The sequence below is a fragment of the Belonocnema kinseyi genome, chromosome 3 (genome assembly GCF_010883055.1).
Source record: "Belonocnema kinseyi isolate 2016_QV_RU_SX_M_011 chromosome 3, B_treatae_v1, whole genome shotgun sequence".
NCBI lineage: Eukaryota > Metazoa > Arthropoda > Insecta > Hymenoptera > Cynipidae > Belonocnema > Belonocnema kinseyi.
In genome coordinates this window covers 67,289,017-67,298,476 of record NC_046659.1, presented here as the reverse complement: position 1 = coordinate 67,298,476, position 9,460 = coordinate 67,289,017, and positions in this window count along the sequence as shown.

The window sequence follows — 9,460 nt, the reverse complement described above, 5'->3', positions numbered from 1 at the left end:
GCTTTCAAATAGAATACGAGATTTGAGCTTTAAAGAGATTTTGTTTCTCCTAAATCGTAGACAAAAATAAAGTTTACATAAAAGTATACAAGTTTCATTAGAGAAAAACATGAACTATTCGCTGCCAGACAAGTATATCTGTTTCGTAATTAAAGACCAAAAATATGAAGCTTATGAAATTGTTTTACATCCTAATATTTTCAGTTGTACAAGTCTAGTTTTTGAATAAACCAACTTGTATTTTGAAAAAAAAGTTAGATTTGTAATCAGTGACCTGAAAAACGCCAGTTTACTGAATTTATTTCATGCCCGGCTGTTTTGAGTAGTACACTTCCGCCATTTCGTATGTGCTATTTCGATTTTTAAATGAACAGTATCAATTCGTAATCAGCAACTTACAAAACAAATGTGTACAGATTTGTATATTCTAATCATATATCGATAGTCGTTCAGCTTTTCCGGGAAATCGCACTAGCTGCAGTGAGTGCGGCTAGCTAGCGCACCGGCCAGCTTCAGTCTGCAAGATTTAAAATGATGTTTCATGAAATATCGAAAATTATCGCAGCTGCCTTTGTTGTAAAATAAAAGAAAATACTTTCTTTTACATAATATAAATGATCTTATCGTAGAACTCTACGGAACTTCTAACTATTTTTACGGATTTTCATAAAATGCCAACACGAAAAAACTTGAGATGCATGATTGTGTTTAAAACAGTTTTTACACAGTGAAACTTTAGTAGGTGAAAAAAAAAACAACATATAATATACTGTCTATACCTTCAGAAACACCCGTTACTGAACGCGATCTGAAAACAGTCACTAGAAAAGCTGTGATCACTTTCAAAACAACGTAGTACAAATCCAGGTTTAAGTAGCATGACAGATGATGCGTCCAAGAGTCACTTTGACTTGCTCTAATGGTAAATGCCTTACCAGAACATTACTGTTATTTTGCCAAAATGTGTAGAAAAAATGAAAAATTTTTTTTCGACTTTTGGCCAGCAAGTTCTTAATTATATCCCTAACCTCAATGATACAGACTTTCTCAATTGAGTTTTCTAAAGAATCGTGTTCTAAATCGCAGATGTGGCGTCCTATAGTTTCATCTTTGAATTGTCCCCTATAATAAGTCTCTGAAAGCATCTAGTATCCCGTCTGCATCATATAGCATTTCCCCATTACTATTTCTCATGTTGAGAAACTCTGTACTTTTATTTCCCTTCATTTTTTTACAAAGCTGTTTCTTGATTCCTTCAAAGTCGTTTTGAATTTTGTTCTCTTAATGTATTAATTCTAAATGATAGCTACTAAGGAGCAGTGAATAATTGCGTAAAGATTTTTTCTAAAATTTTGAACCACCTACCCCATTTTTGGTTTCTAAGTCTTCACTCCCTCCCTCCCACATCCTATCATATGTAATTTTTACCGAGTAAATTTTTTTCGAGAATTTATTGAGGAGTGGATAATTAATAATTGATTATTAAAATATTTAAAAATCTTATCTCCTATCTTATCTTATCTAATTTTTGTAAGATTTTGTTTAAACCAATAGGATGAGCTTTCTACGAAGCAGTTGTATTTTTAACAAAAAAGAGGAAATTTCAACCAAAAATAATATAACGTTATACATTTATCTAAAATTTCTCTGCAAACAATGTACATTACATTTTTAACCAAATAGTTTACTTTTTATTTATGAAGATTAACTTTTCGTCAAGTAGGACCATTTACACACTATCAATTAATAATTCACTATTAATTTAAACCACAAAGAATTACTTGAATTTACATTTTAAAAAACTAACCATACAGTTAATTTTTTAGGTAAAAAATTAAATTTTAAACAAAAATACGCGTTTTCAACAAAGTAGCTCAATTTTCAAGCAAAGAGATGAATTTTCAATTAAAAGTAGTCGCATTAAACCAAACAGGCAAAGCTTTAATAAAACAATTGAATCCTTAAATAAAAATTATTAATTGTCAACTCAACAATTGCATTTTTAATCAAAGAAAATGTTTTTTTTAAAGACAAATTGTTAACAAAAAACGTTTTTTAACTAAACAGTTCAACTTTCTTTAAGATGTCATGGTGTTGACCAGGGTCAGTAATAAGTGAAGATGTCTGTTGAAATAATTCGAAGTGTTGATTACTGGTCATGTATTTTATTCAAAAAATAGAAAAACTAACTGCGAGATCCTACAGTTTTGTAGAATTTAACAGATGGTAAAGTTGCAATGTAAAAAAACATGATTTTTTGTGAGACAATTTTATATTAATATTGAAATTGCATGTTGGTTGTTTTCATTCCGTCTATAGAACGAACCCAAATAAAACTTTTTTTGATATAAAACCACAAGATGCGAGGACTATCGATGAATAGTCGAAACGTAGAATTTTCTAGTAATAATGATCAATTTTCAACAAAAATTGGAATATTTTTATTGTTAGCAAAGAAAATATTTTTCAACCGAAAAGACAAATTATCAACAAAATAGTTAAATTTTCAACCTAAGTAAATAAAAATTTAATGAAAATAAGTTGAATTTTCTACCAAATTGATCAATTTTTTAAACAAAAATACTAATTTTCTACAAAGCAGTTGAACTTTCAACCCACAAATTAAAATGTCTAATAAAAAATGTAATTTCTGATGAAAAGGGATACATACATACAAACATGCATACAGGATACATACATACAGACAGACCCATTTGTAAAAAATTTTTTTTTTCTAAATTAAAAAATTTCAACCAAAAAGTATACTTTTAAACAAAATTGTTGAATTTTCTACAAAATAATGAAATTTGAAACAAATAATAAAATTTTTGGCTATCAACTATAAATAGTAGGAGGACTTTTCTTATTGGTTGCTATTAATTCAGTTCGCAAATAAGTGAAAAAATGATAAAAAGTGGAACGGCCATAAAGTATAAAATAAATAGGCATAAATAATGATAATTTATAGACAAATAAATAATGGTTTAAATAAACATTGAAGTTTATTTAGAATGTTTTAAAATGTTGCTTTCGAAAATTTGAAATTTTGCTTACAAAATAAAATTCATTTTCCATTGCACACTTTTTGATTTAAGGCTACACATAGTGAGTCGCATAATGCAACATTTTAGCTCTCAAGAAATAATAAAATTATACGCTTGTAAAATTAAATATTTGTTGTTATAAGCACATTTTATTTATTAAAACTAATTTCATTAAGATCCCACCTTTACTTATCTAATAGTGTCTTAAAAAAAGTGTAGGGGGGGGGGAATTGAAGACAGAAACCAAATGTATTTTTTGCAAGTAATTTATTAATTCTTTCTCAGTATGGAAGCTTTTTATGTTATATGTTAGTAAGTTCCTCTTGAGTAAGATGCTATTTTAACAAAAACACCCACTCATTGCTTGATGAGATCCAAAGAATAAAAGAGATTGCAGAAGAGTACAACTGTGTTTCACCCTCTGGTAAACTGTGATTAACTGTGCGCTTTACCCTGTGGAAACTTTATTGTTGCAACAAGTAAAAGTGCAGGTTTCGTGAAGCGTTTGACTAATTTCAGATTTTCTCGAATTATAAAATAAGAAACAAGAAGAGCATTCAACCAGAACTCAGAATATATGTTTCGCTGCGAGCACACTTATAGTAATTATAGCATACTTGGAAACGTATATTTGAAAGAGCCTCAACTATATGAAAATGTAAAAAAAAACATTTGTTTCGAAGAAATTTCATACATATTGCTTTTGTATATAATGCAACGAATTTTCCTATTTATAATGAAGTTTCGACTTGTTCTTACTGGTTCCTATTTTTAAACTAAGATGCTTCACACACGTCCTATTTTAAGACAACTTTTTGCGAGAAATCAGGTTATACCTTAAAAGGAAGTTCTATCTAATTCGGGCAGTTCTAAATTCAAATGGGCAGTTCTAAAAGTCAAAATGGGTAGTTCTAACATTTTGCTTCCATTCACATTACAAAATTATACATAAAATTAAAAATTCTAAGGAAATATATAGATTGTTATCAATAAATCGTGAGTTGTTTTTGTCAGTATGATTAAATATATTTCTATAACATATTGTACAAAACCTTAGGTTTATTATACATTTCATCCACACAATTTCTATTAAATGCGTTTTTTAGGGGTTTCTTTTCGCTTGGTCGTCATCTGCAATAGTGATCGGTCGTTTTTCTGGTTTCTTGAAAATACATACCATTGAACAATTTGTATATGCTTGATCGTATAGTTTCTTATTTTGTATTGTTTTCTTAAGCATAAATAATAAAGCTTTTCCAAAATTTCTAAAATTAACGACTATTGTTATTAATTTCCGTATAAGCGCATACATTATTGAAAGAAAAGTGTTCAAAGGAAAATTATGAGAAAAGTATTCGGTACACCAAATCTGGGAAGAAAAGACCTTTTTTTTAGGCATTTTCTTGCTGCCAGGTCGGGCAGTTCTAAATTTTGCTTAGGGTATAGCTTGCAAGAAATTATTTCCACTTGAGCAGGGAGGCTCTTCAGAAGAATCTTTGAAAAAGAAATATTAGAATAGACCGTTACATCATTTTACATCAATACTTCATTCGCGAAATTTTTAATTTTTTAAAACGTTTTAACTTTAGTTTTATTTAAAACTGGTCTTCATGTTTTCCATTTTGAACAGTGATTGTTCACTGTTTTAGCATGAGTCAATTTAACCTTTGCAACTAGTCCTTATATAAGTGCACTTGGAGCACCTTAGAGCTTCAAAGTTACCACAGAGACTCCATAAAATTAGTCAAGGTCGGCTGGATGGCTGAGGGTTAACTCTGTGATCTTTTTAACTTTTTCTGTAAGTAGAACGCAACACTTGAAGTAAGGGGCGGTGCATAAATTACGAAATTTTTTTTTTCGGAAATTTTGAACCACGTGCCCCACCACCCTTTGTTAAGTTCCGTGTGTTTTTACTCTGATATCCCCCCCCCCCACATGTTTTTCGTAATTTTTTCCGACCACATTTTTTGGTGAATTTATCTATGGGTTATCCATAGCCACCATAAGATGATTTTGGAGATTGCACGGGGGTTTGTTGAAATCTTAGTTTTCCTTATGAATTAACTAAGAAGCTCAAATTTCAATTTAGTACATTTGGGCCCCGAGTGAAGTACATCAAACTCTCGCTATCAGTCACCCCGTTCTCGGCCTTCCCCGAAATCAGTTCAAGGTTATTTGAATGCAACCCCTGACACTTGACTGAAAGCAAGAGTTTGGTGTACTGTTTTTGATCTGACCTGCGAGTTGTAACAGGATCTCCGAACGTAAAGAGTCAGGCCCGTGTGAACACTGACAGTAAACTTGCGCAATGTGACGCATACTGACGCAGTCATTGCTACGCTACTAAAACCACATCCTCCCCTTTCAGCCACGAGGCTCCACTCATTATATACCACGGCGCGGCGTCAATTCTCGGAAAATATAAAGGGGGTTACTTCACTCGCAGGTCCGAGTGTAACTTAAGATTACCTTTTAAATAAAAAACAGTTATATTGAACAAAAGAGGCGAATTTTTAAGAAATTAGATAAATTCTCAACCAAAACAGATCCATTCTCTACAATAAAGTTGATATTTAAACCAAAACGTGCAAAATTTCTTCCAACGAGATGAATTTTAAAATCAAAAGGACGTATTTTAACAAAAGTTGAATTTTTAATTAAGAAAGATTTATTCAATATAGCAAAAAATTTCATGCAAAATGTTAAATTTGCAAGCCAAAAAGAGAAGCTTTCTATAAAACAGTGCAAATTTCCACCAACTAATTAAATTTTTAAACAAAAATATGAATTTACAAACAAATATATTAATTTTCAGTTTAAAAAATTGAGTTTTAAGCAAAAAACCACTTTTCAACAAAGCAGTTTAATTTTTATACAAAAAGATGAATTTTCAACTAGAATTATGAATCCTTAAACAAATAAACAATTTTAATTTATATTTTCTACCACAAAGTCGATTTTTGAACAAGAAACATGAATTATAAACCGAAATTTTCGACCAAAGTAATTATTTTTTGACTAAAATGATGCAAATCCAACCGATAATACAAATATTCTATAAAGTTATTGAATTTTTAAGCCGAAAATAGAAAGTTTCAATCAACAAGTTAATTTTTGACAGAAACAGATTAATTTTTAATCCAAAAGATGCAGTTTTAACCAAAAAAAAGGTGCAATCTCTACAAAAAGAGATACATTTACCAGGCAAAAAGATGATCGTTCAATAAATCAGTTGAATTTACTTCTTAGCTATTTTGCGTCGCTAAATAGACACATAAAAATTTAATTGAAAAATATTATTAGTTTTCGGGAAAAAGAAAAAGTATTTTTATTTTTGTTCGAGACGCACGTCTGGACGCAATAAAACAAATTTTAGCGGTGATAAAATGTCCAAACTGGAACTGGAAAGAGTGGGTAGAATTTTAAAGATGCATTGTAATTTTTTCATAAAAGTGTTTTTACGATTGTTTTATAAAGTGTAAAACAATTGAATATTCAAACAAATTTTAATAAAAAAAAAAATTGTTTCAGATATAATTTCCATCTTTTATACAGTGATAAAAGAAATTTGTCTAAAAAATGTTTTTCTACCAAAAAACAATGTTTCACTATGTCATGTAAGTCTTACTGCATTGTGAGCTGAAATAAGCTTTATCTAATCTACGAGGTGACAAATTTTATTCAGATTAAGTAATGAATCTGAATAACTCTTGCAGAAATTTTGGTGGTGCGCCAGTCGGGAAAAATGTGAGTCCTATAGGATAATCAGTTTAGCGCCAGACCGTAAATGAAACACCCTACCCGACAGGGCCCAGATCTGGGCATCTAAAATGGGGCCTCGATCTGGCACAGATATCCCCCCTTTAATTTTTATTTCTATAATTGATAAAATTACCAAAGTTTTTATATTAATATTTTTTCAACTTTGTATTTTACAAAAACTTTAATTTTTCAGTATTCTACATTATATATCTTTATACATTATATCTCATTGTCAGTATTCTAAATTACATTATCTGTTCGTATTGCTTCAATTTATCGATAAGAGTTTGCATTTCAAAGATAACTATTATGCATTGACAAACAACGTTTAAATTTACAGCTATTACATACACACACACACACACACACACACACACACACACACTAATGAATTTTAATTATAAATATTTTTGAATCTTCTTAATATTATTTTGGAATGATTTTTGTTTGACCAATGCACATGGGGCGCTTGGAGTGAGATTTAAAAAGTGAGCTTATGTTCGAGAAAATATAAAAAGCATTTAATCTATAATGTTACTAACCCGGAAATTCATACATTTGTATACGGTAATCTCTGCTTTCACAATATTAGCAACAAAATATAAAATTCTAAAAAGCTGGAAAACATTTTTTTGTTTACATAAACAATAAATGCGCTCAAAATAACCCAGTAATATAAATCTTCTTCGCCAAACTATTGTTATTTTTATTTATTAAAATAATTTATTAAAATTCAGTGAACGACACCATACATTCAGTGAACGACACCGGTATTGATTTATAATTTGAAAGAAATTAGAAATTTATTTGTAAGAAATATTATGCAGTTAAACAAAGACCTTGGCTATTAATGGACCCAAGTGGGGAACCTTACATAACGGCTTCGTGAGGTTCTTCGCTTGGGGTGATTGCTAGAGAGATTGATCAGCAACCTGGGTCGGAGCAGTGTTGCGGAACGAACGTGTTATTTACATAAATAGCACGAGAATTCTGGATCAATCTGAAAAATCTCTATCCCATCCACACACTACTCCTTTCCCCTGCCGAGTGAGTCACGCCTACCCCGAAGGGGAATGGCTTAATGGTGTAATAATAATAGTTACTTTAGACGGCGGAAAGGAATACTTTCAATATTATGTGATTATGTTTATTTCATCAATTCACGAATTTATGAAATTCATTCTGGGGTGTCGTTGATTGATTTTTGAGGTTCGGAAATCCAAGATCAATTACAAAGATATTGAACATCTGAAAGTACTAGAAAATAAGAAATACCTTTTCTTCTAACTTTCAGAGGACTTTCAAATTAACAACATGACTAATTTTATAGTGTCAACATGTCCTTCTGAAGGTGACAACAAAAATGTTATTTAGTTAATATAAATTCAATAATTTTCTACTGAATAAATATTGAAATACAAATTAAATGGATAATAGAATATTTATTCATTCAAGAGTATCTATTTTATACCTCTGAAATTCGAATGAAAGCATTTTCACTGCACAGTGTCGTTCACTAGAAGAATGTCGGCAATACCCCTGTTTACTCCTACTTTTTGCTTTCGGCATTTTAAGTTAGATGAAAGAAAAAACAATATCACGACAATAATAGAAAACCTGACATAATCTTGTCTAACCTAACAGGACCCGACGTGGTTCTGACGCGAGCCACACCATGTGCCCCCTTGCGGCCACATGTGGAAAATACGATCGGACCCAGAATGGAACTCGGGAATAATTTGGGCAATTTCTACACGGGAATGGATAACTGCAATTGAATTACAAATTCTACCCTAACTTTGATGTCAGATTTTTTTAGATACTGTATGTTTAAGGTAAAAATTAATAAAAGTTTAAGACTTAAATCGTTAAAACACTTTTATGCACAGATTAAAATGCATCTTTAAAATTATAACTACTGTTTCTAGTTCAGATATTTTCCACTAGAAGTCGCATCACAGTTTAAATATTTTCAATAGCGGTTCATCTTGTTGGGACTGCGCATGTGCACAGAGGTCTAAACCCAAAATCATATATAGACCTTTATGAAATGCTAACGAAAAAAAATTAAAAAATGAGATTATATAAAAATTATTTCGTTAGGATGATTACTACCATTCAATAATGTCCACAAATAGTTTATAAAACAAATACATTTGTTAATTTAAAACAAAACAATTAGAATAGAGTTGTAAGAGCCCAAATATTAATTTTTGGATTTTATAAATGTCAAAAAATGATTTTGACTTCATTTGAAAAATGTCGGTATAGAGTCAAAAAACTGTTATCACACATAAATAAATATATTTTCGCTATTTTTTAAAATAAGCTTTGTAATTTTATAATTTTATAAATGTGCTTTGTGAATTTATTTTGTACGTTCAGCAATGCTGTACTGATAGTCAAAGTTTCCCAATTAATATTAAATATTCTAAATGAAATTACAAGTTTAATTGAAAGAAAAATATATTTTTGCAAAATTTCACTCTTACAGGAATTTTTGAGATATTTTTAACGTTTATTACTGAAAGAAAAAGTCAAAAGTGGATTAAAATTGTCGGTTAAAATTAACTTTCCCCGTTGCTCTATTTTCCCCAATTGTGATAATGCGGGTACGTGTTCCTATAATCGCATTGACAAGATAGAATTTGCTT